Source organism: Bos grunniens, chromosome 15 (genome assembly GCF_055505025.1).
Source record: "Bos grunniens cultivar Pamir isolate PY7600 chromosome 15, Bosgru_T2T1.0, whole genome shotgun sequence".
In the NCBI taxonomy this organism is placed as follows: domain Eukaryota; kingdom Metazoa; phylum Chordata; class Mammalia; order Artiodactyla; family Bovidae; genus Bos; species Bos grunniens.
In genome coordinates this window covers 15,434,693-15,450,464 of record NC_141179.1, presented here as the reverse complement: position 1 = coordinate 15,450,464, position 15,772 = coordinate 15,434,693, and positions in this window count along the sequence as shown.

The following is a 15,772-nucleotide window of genomic DNA, read 5'->3' as shown; positions in this document are numbered from 1 at the left end:
ATGGATGTGGAGAGTAGCTTCTCATCTACTCTCCATATCAGGCTCTCAGTTTGGCAGTAGGTGCCGAGAAGGGAAAGATTCCTTATCTGAACCACAGTGCACTAATTTTTCACCCTCCCCTCAGCCAGTTGGCAAACGGGCTAGGCATAATAAGAGGTTTTCTTTGGCCTGTCCTTCTGGAATTTCAATGGGGGACAGAGGAACTCGGTGACACTGGGGCGCTCAGCACCAGTCTTTAGGGGTGGCTGTGATAGAGCTCAGATGCTGGAGGATGACTTCCCAAGGACAATGGAGAAAGCCCACATTTGAGGACAGTTCTTCCCACTGTCCCTATGGAAGATCATTAGAGAGACACATCCTTACCTGAGCCTCAGGCAGGGCTCAGTGACTCTCAGGGGTCCAAGGAGCCATTCCAAGGACACACACAGCAAGCAGCTCCCAGTCACTGTTGCCTGCATACCCATCCCTGCACCCAGTCCTAGCTCATATCATAGCCTTACTGTACTAGCCAGCACAGTACTACACAGCGTTGTACAGCCTCACTGTACTGCATTTTGCTGTTTGCTTGTGACAGTCCTTTTCACACTGTTGTTCCAACACCCAGTCTGTGCAGTGCCCCTTTCAGTCTCAAAAGTATCCTGATAAATTACAGATATTGATGTCTGGTTATCCTACTATTTGTGAGTTCTCATTATTCATCAGGCTTCATTCTAAGAATTTCACATTTACACCATGTAACCTATGGGGCAGATATTACCTCCACTCACCCTTGAATCTGAGAGGCTGACGGATTGGTCTACTTTCCTGGAGACCAACAGGTCTAGACCTTGACAATGACCAGGTAAATAAGGCTTCCAGGAATGTAATGCAGACTGGGCACCCCCTCCCACCTCCTAAAACACAGTTCCATTGGAGAGGAGGCCCTAACAGAGAAGAGAATTTTTGATAGTGGATATTGCTTCTCTCTTGAATAATCAGTAGTCTGACAATTTCCAGGGCAAAGGCACCCATGTCTGCTCTTATGGGCTGTTGTTGTTCAGTCCCACAGTCGTGTCCAACTCTTTGAGACCCCATGGACTGCAGCACGTCAGGCTTCCTTGTCTTTCACTCTCTCTCAGAGTTTGTTCAAACTCCTGTCCATTGAGTTGATGATGCCATCAAACCATCTTGTCCTCTGTTGCTCCCTTCTCCTCCTGCCCTCAATCTTTCCCAGCATCAGAGTCCTTCCCAATGAGTCAGCTCTTTGTATCAAGTGGCCAAAGTATTAGAATTTCAGCTCAGAATCAGGCTTCCAGTGAGTATTCAGGGTTGATTTCCTTCAGGACTGACTGGTCTGACAGGATTCACTGGGTCCCACAGGACCATTTCCCAAATCCAGTAGAAGATACTCACACTCTGGTCTTAATATCTGAAAGCTGATGTTTCTCCCACGGGAGGATTTGAAACACTTGGAAAGAGATGGAATCTTCCAGGGTAGGTCCAAGGAAAGCTAGCAGAAACCCTCCTGCAGAGAGCATGGATGAGGAGCCTTTAATCCATTCCAAATTAGGTGTCTTCTTGGTTGACTCTGAGCATGTCAAGTAAAGGCTGAGGATGAGACAGTCAGACCAGAATGCAATGTGCCAACCATGGCTGTGTGATTCAAAGGGGAACCAAATTAACTCATGGAGTTGAATGAGTTCCAGATTGCTTATAAATGTTATAGAAAGGCACTGACAACATGATGGTTGTATTCCCTGTTTTTTAACTCTTCTTTGGAGTCTCTTAAAAAGAAGCTCTCAGCTCGGAGTATCATTGAAAATGTTAACAATAGCCTACCATTGAATAGCTTTTTATAACACATAAAATGTCTTTCACATCTATTATCTCAGTGGGTCTGACACCAACCTTATGAGGCAGACAAGCCTGTTATTAATAACTTTGTTTTAAAAGTGAGGGCACCAAGGTTCAGTGAGGTTAAGCGATTTGTTCAAACACATGTGTGTTATGATAATAATAAGTATCACTTACAAAGTGCTTAAGTGCCTTGCATTCACAGAGTGCTTAAATTATCTCATTTAAAGCTCACAGCCCTCTGTCAGATAGAGATGTGATTCTCCCCAGGAACACTGAAGCTGGGGGCAGGTGCCAGCCCACTGTCAAATCATTTATCTGGAAAGAGGTGCGACCAGGACAGGGACCAAGTGCCTACTCAGAACCCAGACTGAACTGGATCCCATGTCCTTTCCAACATCCAGGAGAAGGTTTATGTTGCCAAGGCATTATTTAAAATGGAAAATATTGTTGAAGCCTGAGCAAAGGAAAGTAGATGGAAGAAATCCCAGTGGTGAGGTGGGAAGAAGGAGGTTGGGTCTGAGAGATGATGCTGTTGACACTGGTCAGCTTGGGTCCTCGTGGATCCTCAAGGAGCCTTATGGGGCCCGGCACACGGCATGTTCCATGAAGCAGGGACATTTGCTGCTCCAGAACATACTGGATGCTTAATAAACAGTTGCTCTATGAGTGGAAGAATAGATGGTTCACAATTTATAAAATAAAACATGAATTATTCAAGAAATACTCTCTCTTTTTATCCAACGTAATTTGGGAGTAATTTATATGCAATCAAATGAACCCATTTTAAGTAAATGCTTGGGTGCATTTGAAAATATATATGCCTGTGTAGCCCTGCCACCAGAGAAGGCAATGGCACCCCACTCCAGTACTCTTACCTGGAAAATCCCATGGATGGAGGAGCCTGGTAGACTGCAGTCCATGGGGTCGCTAAGAGTCAGACACGACTGAGTGATTTCCCTTTCACTTTTCACTTTCATGCATTGGAGAAGGAAATGGCAACCCACTCCAGTGTTCTTGCCTGGAGAATCCCAGGGACAGGGGAGCCTGGTGGGCTGTCATCTATGGGGTCGCACAGAGTCGGACACGACTGAAGCAACAGCAGCAGCAGCAGCAGCCCTGCCACAGTCAAAATACAGAACATTTCCTTCATCTACCAAACTTCCCTGGTACTTCATCTCAGCCTCTCTCTGCTTTTTTCCCTCATGGCCTCTAATTGTCCCTATTGGGACACTCAGCATCCTATACCATTTTTAACAATCTTGTGATATTATTTTGTTGTTCTTTAGTCTCTAAGTCGTGTCTGACTCTTTGCAACCCCATGGACGGTAGCCCACCAGGCTCCCCTGTCCATGGGATTTCCCAGGCAAGAATACTGGAGTGGGTTGCCATTTCCTTCTCCAGGGGATCTTCCCAACACAAGGACTGAACCCACATCTCCTGTACTGCAGGCAAATTCTTTACCACTGAGCTACCTGGGAAGTTCTGTGATATTATTATGTTTTTTATTTATTTATTTTTTATTTTCCAGAAAGCATAAATGAGACTCACACTGAACTTCTTTTCAAAGAAAAAAAGGGAAAGAGAAGTATTAGCTTGTTTAAAAGACTAGAGGAAGAGCTATGAGATTGTGTCAGAAAGGGCTGGTGGTACAAAACAGACGTGACCTTCTGCGGGCAGAGGCAGGCAGGGGCCCTCACATGTCATATGAAGCATGGGCTCTGTACAGTCGTAGAAATTCAAGTAACCATCTATGTCTAGTAATTAAAGTTCCTTTTCTCTATGTCAAAATGATGTGTGGACAGAGATGCCTCCACTGCGTGTGTGAAGAGAGGGAGGAGAAAGAAGAGAAGAGAGAGGAAAAAGAGAGAGAAATAATATTTACATTTGAGTGGGCTTGGCAAATATCTCTTATCTAAAAATATTTCTCAGAGTCACTATATGATCCTGCAATCCCACTCCTGGTCATGTATCTGGAGAAAACTCCATCTTGAAAAGATACATGCACCCCTATGTTCATAGAATCACTATTTACAAGAGGCAGGACAAGGAAGCAATCTAAATGTCCACCATCAGAGGAATGGATAAAGAAGATGTGGTACATATATACAATGGAATATTGTTCAGCCATAAAAAGAATGAAATAATGCCATTTGCATAAACATGGACAGACCTAGAGATTATCATACTAAATGCAGTAAGTCAGACAAAGACAAATATGATATTACTTATATATAAGCCTAAAAATGATACATATGAACCTATAAACAAAACAGAAAGAGACTCACAGACAGAGAAGAACAAACTTGTGGTCATCAATGGGGGAATGGGGAGGAGGGGTAAATTTGGAATTTGCGATTAACAGATATACAATATATAAGGTAGATAATCAACAAGATCCTACTGTATAATACAGGGAGCTATATTCAATATCTTGTAATAAAGTATAATGAAAAATAATTTGAAAAAGAATATATATGTGTGTATAACTGAATCACTTTGATGTATACCTAAAACATTGTAAGTCAACTATATTTCAACTAAAATTCTTAAAAAAGTCTCTTGTTTGCCTGTCAATTGTCTAAAAAAATTTCTTTTTACTATTGTATGAATTTATCCTTCATATATAATGTAATGTACTTTATTAAAAAAAGAATGCAGGATTAGGAATGAGGAAAATTGAATCTCCGTCTTGGTTCTCTCATGAAGACTTTTAATTCTGTCCATGTTTTTTCTCTTCCTGGTTCCTCATAAACCCCACGGGTAAATGCATATATTAATCATTGTCCTAACAGTGTAAAGCCTCTTAAAACAGTAAGAGGCATTTTGCAGCCAGTTCTTGTGTCCTCATGGCTGGACCTTGATCCTGTGCTTTGCAACCTACTTTCTTGTAATTCAGATAAAGGCCCAATAGTAATTGCTGATTTATCATTTAAATGAAGAGCAAACATGTCTCAAAATATGGAGGGGGTTTCTAGAATCATCCCTCATTCTCCCTAAAGGACGTTTGTTTTATCCCTTGTCAAAGCAAGGAAGGAAATGAGAAGAAATTTCTAATCCCCAGGGACACACGCTGAAGGAATGTTCTTTTTTTGTTGTAAAACTATGAGGCAAGGGCTGGGTACTTCCTTGATGTCACCAGCATATTAGGCATAGAAAATCAGAGAATGTTTAAAAATGCTTAAGAATTAAATATTTTCACACACCGAACAGTATTATGGGCTCCCCCAGTGGCTCAGCAGTAAAGAATTTGCCTACAATGCAGGAGATATGGTAGGAGCTATGGGTTTAATTCCTGGGTTAGGAAGATCCTCTGGAGAAGGAAATGGCAGCCCACTCCAGTATTCTTGCCTGGAAAATCCTATCAACAGAGGAGCCTGGCAGGCTACTGTCCATGGGGTCACAAAAGAGACATGACTTATCTACTAAACAACAACAGCAACAAAGAATATTTATAGCATATAAGAGTATTTATAGCATTTTTGTATTTTTTAAAAAATACAAAAATAAACAACCACACACTTACCACCCCAGTATAAGAAAGAAAGAGATTATTGTCAGAGGGTCATCAGAAGGCCCTATTAGGCTCTCCTATTGCAATCCATCTCCCTCCCCAGACTTAACCACTATGGTGGATACTGTGTTTATCTATCCCAGGGCTTATTTTAAAACCACATATGATAATATCCCTTAGCTTTTTCTAAGTGGAATCAGGCTGAGGGTATAATTCTGCAACCTGCTTGTTATGTGCAGTTTCACATTTGTGAGGTTTATCTATGTGGATGCATGTAAACTCATTCCAGACACTTTTTAAAAAATTTTATTTATTTTTAATTGTAGGATAGTTGCTTTACAATATTGTGTGGGTTTCTACCATATATCAACATGACTCAGCCACAGGTACACATAAGTTCCTTGAACTTCCCTCCCTCCCACCTCCCACCCTCTCCCACCCCTTTAGGCTGTCCCAGAGCACTGGATTTGAGCTCCCTGTTGGATTCTACACAACCCCGTGTTATATGACTGCAGCACAGTTTGGTTTACCCCTTTCTCTTTGGTGAACGTTTGGGCTGTTTTCCATTTTAACCATTATAAATGAAAGTGAAAGTCTTAGTCACTCAGTTGTGTACCACTCTTTGTGATACCACGGACTGTAGCCCACCAGGCTTCTCCGTCAATGGGATTTTCCAGGCCAGAGTACTGGAGAGTGTTGCCATTTCCTCCTCTCGGGGATTTTCCTGACCCAGGGACTGAACCCGCATCTCCTTCCTCTCCTGCGCTGCAGGCACGCTCTTTACCGCTGAGCCATCTGGGAAGCCCTTAAACATTGTTATACATTATACATTGCTAAATAGACTTTGCCAGTATTTTATTTAGGATTTCCTCCAGTACTCTTGCCTGGAAAATCCCATGGATGGAGGAGCCTGGTAGGCTGCAGTCCATGGGGTCGCTGGGAGTCGGACACGACTGAGTGACTTCACTTTCACTTTTCACTTTCATGCATTGGAGATGGAAATGGCAACCCACTCCAGTGTTCTTGACTGGAGAATCCCAGGGATGGGGGAGCCTGGTGGGCTGCCGTCTATGGGTCACACAGAGTCAGGCACGACTGAAGCAACTTAGCAGCAGCAGCAGCAGGGACAAATTGCATGAAGAGATTGGCTCATCATATTATCTTTTCCATTTTGTCATTGTCAAGTTGAACTCTCCAGACTGTGCTAACGCAATACCCCGAGTTAGGGAGTGTCTCTCTTTCATGTGCACTAGACTAGTTTGCATATGTTTCTAATTTTTTTTTTCTTTTAATGTTTGGAAAAATTTTCTAGTCTGCTTTATTTGTGTGGGAAAACTTTTTTTAATGATTTTTAATTGTTATAGGCTCATATTTTTAATTCCTTTGAAGCAAGTTTCAGTAAATTATGTTTTTTTTCTGAGAACTTTTCCTTTTTCTCCAAATTTTCAAACTTTTGACACAAAAAATCATCTTACATTTTTAATCCAATGAAATCTGTGGGTAAACGCCTTTATCTTTAGTAATTTTTTTTATTGATCAGTCTTGACAATGATTTTCCCAGAAAGGCTAAATTGTTTTCTTTGTAGCTCCTGTCTTCATTTCTACTCTCATCCTTATTATTTTCATTCTTCTATTTTCTTTGTGTTTATTCTGATTTCCCTTTTCTAATTTTGAATTTTGAGGCTTAGCTCATGAATTTTCAGAGATTTTCCTTTATAATAAATGATTTTAAGGTTACAAATTACTGCCCTCAAACCATCCTAAAAAAAATGTTTTTATTATTCAGTTCAGTTCAGTCACTCAGTCGTGTCTGACTCTTTGCAACCCCATGGACTGCAGGATGCCAGGCTTCCCTGTCCATCACCAATTCCCAGAGTTTACTCAAACTCATGTCCATTGATGCCATCCAACCATCTCATCCTCTGTCATCCCCTTCTCCTCCTGCTCTCAATCTTTCCCAGCATCAGGGTCTTTTCAAATGAGTCAGCTCTTTGCATCAGATGGCCAAAATATTGGAGTTTCAGCTTCAACATCAGTCCTTCCAATGAACATTCAGGACTGATTTCCTTTAGGATGGACTGGTTGAATCTCCTTGCAGTCCAAGGGACTCTCCAGAGTCTTCTCCAACACCACAGTTCATTCTAAATATTTGAAATTTTTTACTCTTTATTTTTTTCACCCTCACATTTCTTAATTGCCAAATAGATGATCTTTTTCTAGTAATCTTTGGTCCTTAATCTCTTACTTAATTGCTCTTTGGTCAAAGAACTAGATCTAAATGATATGTCTCTTGATATTTATTGTTAGCAGCAGTAGGTTAGTCATTTGTTCTAGTCAGTAATATCCAATAGAGTGGAAGTTCTATCATGAAATTTTGAAGGTGGAAGATCAATGAGTGTAACCCCTGAAGGAAGTCAGGCTCAAAGAGATTGAATGACTTGTCTAAGTTACTATTAGCGCTTAGTAGCAGGGCCAGAACATTAGGAAATGTTTCTGAACTTCCTACCAATGTGCTTTTTACTGTGCTTGTACCTCCAAAACAATCTAAAACATTTTTGTGCTCCATTAGTATACTAATTAATTATTGAAAAGTTGAAGTACTCAGACAGGACTGTTTTGAGCTTTCAAACAAAAATTTGGATTATTTCATTGATAAAAATATCTTTTAGTTTCACCAAAGTGACATACATGCTTTATAGGGTATGGGATGTATGTATACACACACACACATATGTATATAAATATTTATAAACACACACACATACACACACACATACACATATATATATATATATACACATTGCATATTCTCACATAGGACATGCACATTAATATATTAAAATTTTATCAGACAAAAATATGAAAAGTATTTATTATATAATTCCATTTATATGCTGTTCCAGAACTGATGAAATTTATTTATGGTGATAGAAAACACAAAACTAGCTGCCTATTTGGAGTTTGAGATTGGCTTGGAAAGGGGTATGGGGTGGTGGGAAAATGCTCAACATTTGATTTGGAGCATTGCTTTTATGAGTATTTACATATTTTCTCAAATTCAACATTTTTTATTCAGCATAAATATTTTGGGTTCTTATGTGTTTTGTGTAAGTAAGTACTTTGCCCTTTGTATTGCTGACTAGTACTTCATTGTAAGACTATAACATGCTTTATTTATTCATTCTCCCATTGATGAGCATTTAAAATGTTTCTAATTTGAGACTCTTTTCATTCAGAAGTTTATAGATTTAGCTCTTATGTTTAGACCTGTAGTTCATTTAGAATTAATTTTTATGTCTGGTGTAAGGTAGAGACAGGTGACTATTTACTTATTTTTCCCCATATGTGTATCCAGTTTTCCCAGCAGTATTTGTTAGGATGACATTCCTTTCTCCATTGAATTGCTTGCAGGTTTGTTGAAAGTAAAATTAACGTTTAGATCTACTTCTGTACTCTTAATTCTTTCCATTGACATATTTGTCACACTACTTCCAAACCTGCTTGATTTCTACAGTGCTGTAATTTCTCTTAGATTTAGGTAGTGTGAGTCCCCAAACTTGTCATTCATTTACAAAATTGTTTTGGCTACAGGCATCCCTTGGGGACATTGTGAGTTCAGTTCCAGACCACTGCGATAAAGTGCGTATCACAGTCAGTTCAGTTCAGTCACTCAGTCATGTTCAGCTCTTTGCAACCCCATGGACTGCTGCACCACAGGCTTCCCTGTCCATCACCAACTCCCAGAGTTTACTCAAACTCATGCCCATTGAGTCAGTGATGCCATCCAACTATCTCATCCTCTGTCAACTCCTTCTCCTCCTGCTTTCAATCTTTCCCCAAATCAGGGTCTTTTCAAATGAGTCAGTTCTTTGCATCAGGTGGCCAAAGTATTGGAGTTTCAGCTTCAGCATCAGTCCTTCCAGTGAATATTCAGGATTATTTTCTTTAGGGTGGACTGGTTGGATCTCCTTGCAGTCCAAGGAACTCTCAAGAGTCTTCTTCAACACCACAGTTTAAAAGCATCAGTTCAGCACTCAGCTTTCTTTATAGTTCAACTCTCACATCCATACATGACTACTGGAACCATAGCTTTGACTAGATGGACTTTTGTATCACAATAGAGCAAGTCATATATGGATGTGAGAGTTGGACTGTGAAAAAAGCTGAGTGCCTAAGAATTGATGGTTTTGAACTGTGGTGTTGGAGAAGACTCTTGAGAGTCCCTTGGACTGCAAGGAGATCTAACCAGTCCATCCTAAAGGAGATCAGTCCTGGGTGTTCATTGGAAGGACTGATGCTGAAGCTGAGACTCCAATACTTTGGCCACCTCATGTAAAGAGTGGACTCATTGGAAAAGACCCTGATGCTGGGAGGGATTGAGGGCAGGAAGAGAAGGGGACGACAGAGGATGAGATGGTTGGATGGCATCACCGACTTGATGGACATGAGTCTAAGTGAACTCCAGGAGTTGGTGATGGACAGGGAGGCCTGGTGTGCTGTGATTCACGGGGTTGCAAAGAGTCGGACATGACTGAACAACTGAACTGAACTGAACTGAAGAGCAAATCATATGAATTTTTTTGGTTTCCCAGTGCATATAAAATTATGTTTACCTTATATTTTAGTCTATTTATTTTATATTTTAGTCTATTAAATGTGCAACAGCATTATGTATGAAAATGTGCATATTTTAATTGAAAAACCCCTTATTGCTAGAAAATGGTAAGCATCATCTGAGCCCTCAGCCAGTTGTAAACTTTTTGCTGGAGGAAGGTCTTGCCTCAATGTTGACTGCTGCTGACTGGTGGTTGATGAGGTTGGGAAAGCTGCAAAATGTTTAAAAATAAGACAGCAATGAAGTTTGGTTGAGTCTTCATTTCATGAATGTTTCTTTGCAGCATGCAGTGCTGTTTGGTAACATTTTACCCACATTACAATTTCTTCCAAAATCAGAGTCAGTTCTCTCAAACCCTGCTATTGCTTTATCAACTGAGTTTATGTAATGTTCTCAATTCTTTGTTGTCATTTCAACAATCTTCACAGCATCTTCACCAGGAATGGATGCAACCTCAAGAAACCACTTCCATCCATTAAAGTTGTATCATGAAATTGCAGCACATCGGTCACACCTTTAGGCTCACTTCTAATTTTAGTTCTCTTGCTATTTCTACCACATCTGTAGTTACTTTTTCCACTGAAGTCTTGAAACCCTTAAAGTCATCCAGGAAAGTTGGAATGAACTTCTTCCAAATTGCTATTAATTTGATATTTCAACCATTTCCTATGAACTGTGAATGTTCTTAAAGGCACCTAGAATGGTGAATCCCTTCCAGAAAGTTTTCAGTTGATTTTTGCCAAATCCACCAGAGGAAACCACTATCTATGGAATAGATAGGCTTGCAAAATGGATTTATTAAATAATAATACTTGAAATATTAAACAATTATTGATATTTAATAATTAATATTGAATAATATTTTTTGAATAATAATCCTTGGCAGTTGTAATGACTCCTTGATCTATGGGCTGCAGAATGGATGTTGCATTGTGTGTGTGCTCAGTGGCTCAGTCGTGACTCACTCTTCGTGACCCCATGGACTGTAGCCCACCGGCCTCCTCTGTCCATGGGATTCTCCAGGCAAGAGTACTGGAGTGGGTTGCCATTTCCTGCTCCAAGGGATTTTCCTGACCCAGGGATCAAATGAATGTCTCTGGTGTCTCCTGTATTGGCAGGCAGATTCTTTACCACTGCTCCACCTGGGAAGCCCCTGGATGTTGTGCCAGCAAGCAAGGGAACAACTTTATTTTTTTATCTTTTATTTTTTTTAGTGTCAGGTCTGTTTTTTATTTTTATTTATTTTTTTTCTAATTTTATTTTATTTTTAAACTTTACATAATTGTATTAGTTTTGCCAAATATCAAAATGAATCCGCCACAGGTATACATGTGTTCCCCATCCTGAACCCTCCTCCCTCCTCCCTCCCCATACCATCCCTCTGGGTCGTCCCAGTGCACTAGCTCCAAGCATCCAGTATCGTACATCGAACCTGGACTGGCAACTCGTTTCTTACATGATATTTTACATGTTTCAATGCCATTCTCCCAAATCTTCCCACCCTCTCCCTCTCCCACAGAGTCCATAAGACTGTTCTATACATCAGTGTCTCTTTTGCTGTCTCGTACACCGGGTTATTGTTACCATCTTTCTAAATTCCATATATATGCGTTAGTATACTGTATTTATGTTTTTCCTTCTGGCTTACTTCACTCTGTATAATAGGCTCCAGTTTCATCCACCTCATTAGAACTGATTCAAATGTATTCTTTTTAATGGCTGAGTAATACTCCATTGTGTATATGTACCACAGCTTTCTTACCCATTCATCTGCTGATGGACATCTAGGTTGCTTCCATGTCCTGGCTATTATAAACAGTGCTGTGATGAACATTGGGGTACATATGTCTCTTTCCCTTCTGGTTTCCTCAGTGTGTATGCCCAGCAGTGGGATTGCTGGATCATAAGGCAGTTCTATTTCCAGTTTTTTAAGGAATCTCCACACTGTTCTCCATAGTGGCTGTACTAGTTTGCATTCCCACCAACAGTGTAAGAGGGTTCCCTTTTCTCCACACCCTCTCCAGCATTTATTATTTGTAGACTTTTGGATCGCAGCCATTCTGACTGGTGTGAAATGGTACCTCAGAGTGGTTTTGATTTGCATTTCTCTGATAATGAGTGATGTTGAGCATCTTTTCATGTGTTTGTTAGCCATCTGTATGTCTTCTTTGGAGAAATGTCTATTTAGTTCTTTGGCCCATTTTTTGATTGGGTCGTTTATTTTTCTGGAGTTGAGCTGTAGGAGTTGCTTTTATATTTTTGAGATTAGTTGTTTGTCGGTTGTTTCATTTGCTATTATTTTCTCCCATTCTGAAGGCTGTCTTTTCACCTTGCTAATAGTTTCCTTTGATGTGCAGAAGCTTTTAAGGTTAATTAGGTCCCATTTGTTTATTTTTGCTTTTATTTCCAATATTCTGGGAGGTGGGTCATAGAGGATCCTGCTGTGATGTATGTCGGAGAGTGTTTTGCCTATGTTCTCCTCTAGGAGTTTTATAGTTTCTGGTCTTATGTTTAGATCTTTAATCCATTTTGAGTTTATTTTTGTGTATGGTGTTAGAAAGTGGTCTAGTTTCATTCTTTTACAAGTGGTTGACCAGATTTCCCAGCACCACTTGTTAAAGAGATTGTCTTTAATCCATTGTATATTCTTGCCTCCTTTGTCAAAGATAAGGTGTCCATATGTGTGTGGATTTATCTCTGGGCTTTCTATTTTGTTCCATTGATCTATATTTCTGTCTTTGTGCCAGTACCATACTGTCTTGATAACTGTGGCTTTGTAGTAGAGCCTGAAGTCAGGTAGGTTGATTCCTCCAGTTCCATTCTTCTTTCTCAAGATCGCTTTGGCTATTCGAGGTTTTTTGTATTTCCATACAAATTGTGAAATTATTTGTTCTAGCTCTGTGAAGAATACTGTTGGTAGCTTGATAGGGATTGCGTTGAATCTATAAATTGCTTTGGGTAGTATACTCATTTTCACTATATTGATTCTTCCAATCCATGAACATGGTATATTTCTCCATCTATTAGTGTCCTCTTTGATTTCTTTCACCAGTGTTTTATAGTTTTCTATATATAGGTCTTTAGTTTCTTTAGGTAGATATATTCCTAAGTATTTTATTCTTTCCTTTGCAATGGTGAATGGAATTGTTTCCTTAATTTCTCTTTCTGTTTTCTCATTATTAGTGTATAGGAATGCAAGGGATTTCTGTGTGTTGATTTTATATCCTGCAACTTTACTATAGTCATTGATTATTTCTAGTAATTTTCTGGTGGAATCTTTAGGGTTTTCTATGTAGAGGATCATGTCATCTGCAAATAGTGAGAGTTTTACTTCTTCTTTTCCAATTTGGATTCCTTTTATTTCTTTTTCTGCTCTGATTGCTGTGGCCAAAACTTCCAAAACTATGTTGAATAGTAATGGTGAAAGTGGGCACCCTTGTCTTGTTCCTGACTTTAGAGGAAATGCTTTCAATTTTTCACCATTGAGGATAATGTTTGCTGTGGGTTTGTCATATATAGCTTTTATTATGTTGAGGTATGTTCCTTCTATTCCTGCTTTCTGGAGAGTTTTTATCATAAATGGATGTTGAATTTTGTCAAAGGCTTTCTCTGCATCTATTGATATAATCATATGGTTTTTATTTTTCAATTTGTTAATGTGGTGTATTACATTGATTGATTTGCGGATATTGAAGAATCCTTGCATCCCTGGGATAAAGCCCACTTGGTCATGGTGTATGATCTTTTTAATGTGTTGTTGGATTCTGATTGCTAGAATTTTGTTAAGGATTTTTGCATCTATGTTCATCAGTGATATTGGCCTGTAGTTTTCTTTTTTTGTGGTATCTTTGTCAGGTTTTGGTATTAGGGTGATGGTGGCCTCATAGAATGACTTTGGAAGTTTACCTTCCTCTGCAATTTTCTGGAAGAGTTTGAGCAGGATAGGTGTTAGCTCTTCTCTAAATTTTTGGTAGAATTCAGCTGTGAAGCCGTCCGGACCGGGGCTTTTGTTTGCTGGAAGATTTTTTATTACAGTTTCAATTTCCGTGCTTGTGATGGGTCTGTTAAGATTTTCTATTTCTTCCTGGTCCAGTTTTGGAAAGTTGTACTTTTCTAAGAATTTGTCCATTTCTTCCACGTTGTCCATTTTATTGGCATATAATTGTTGATAGTAGTCTCTTATGATCCTTTGTATTTCTGTGTTGTCTGTTGTGATCTCTCCATTTTCGTTTCTAATTTTGTTGATTTGATTTTTCTCCCTTTGTTTCTTGATGAGTCTGGCTAATGGTCTGTCAATTTTATTTATCCTTTCAAAGAACCAGCTTTTGGTTTTGTTGATTTTTGCTCTGGTCTCTTTTGTTTCTTTTGCATTTATTTCTGCTCTAATTTTTAAGATTTCTTTCCTTCTACTAACCCTGGGGTTCTTCATTTCTTCCTTTTCTAGTTGCTTTAGGTATAGAGTTAGGTTATTTATTTGACTTTTTTCTTGTTTCTTGAGGTGTGCCTGTATTGCTATGAACTTTCCCCTTAGGACTGCTTTTACCGTGTCCCACAGGTTTTGGGTTGTTGTGTTTTCATTTTCATTCATTTCTATGCAAATTTTGATTTCTTCTGTGATTTGTTGGTTATTCAGAAGCGTGTTGTTCAGCCTCCATATGTTGGAATTTTTAATAGTTTTTCTCCTGTAATTGAGATCTAATCTTACTGCATTGTGGTCAGAAAAAATGCTTGGAATGATTTCTATTTTTTTGAATTTACCAAGGCTAGATTTATGGCCCAGGATGTGATCTATCCTGGAGAAGGTTCCATGTGTGCTTGAGAAAAAGGTGAAATTCATTGTTTTGGGATGAAATGTCCTATAGATATCAATTAGGTCTAACTGGTCTATTGTATCATTTAAAGTTTGTGTTTCCTTGTTAATTTTCTGTTTAGTTGATCTATCCATAGGTGTAAGTGGGGTATTAAAGTCTCCCACTATTATTGTGTTATTGTTAATTTCTCCTTTCATACTTGTTAGCATTTGTCTTACGTACTGTGGTGCTCCCGTGTTGGGTGCATATATATTTATAATTGTTATATCTTCTTCTTGGATTGATCCTTTGATCATTATGTAGTGACCTTCTTTGTCTCTTTTCACAGCCTTTGTGTTAAAGTCTATTTTATCTGATATGAGTATTGCTACTCCTGCTTTCTTTTGGTCCCTATTTGCATGGAAAATCTTTTTCCAGCCCTTCACTTTCAGTCTGTATGTGTCCCCTGTTTTGAGGTGGGTCTCTTGTAGACAACATATGTAGGGGTCTTGTTTTTGTATCCATTCAGCCAGTCTTTGTCTTTTGGTTAGGGCATTCAACCCATTTATGTTTAAGGTAATTACTGATAAGTATGATCCCGTTGCCATTTACTTTATTGTTTTGGGCTCGAGTTTATACACCGTTTTTGTGTTTCCTGTCTAGAGAATATCCTTTAGTATTTGTTGGAGAGCTGGTTTGGTGGTGCAGAATTCTCTCAGCTTTTGCTTGTCTGAAAAGCTTTTGATTTCTCCTTCATACTTGAATGAAATCCTTGCTGGGTACAATAATCTGGGCTGTAGGTTATTTTCTTTCATCATTTTAAGTATGTCTTGCCATTCCCTCCTGGCTTGAAGAATTTCTATTGAAAGATCAGCTGTTATCCTTATGGGAATTCCCTTGTGTGTTATTTGTTGTTTTTCCCTTGCTGCTTTTAATATTTGTTCTTTGTGTTTGATCTTTGTTAATTTGATTAATATGTGTCTTGGGGTGTTTCTCCTTGGGTTTATCCTGTTTGGGACT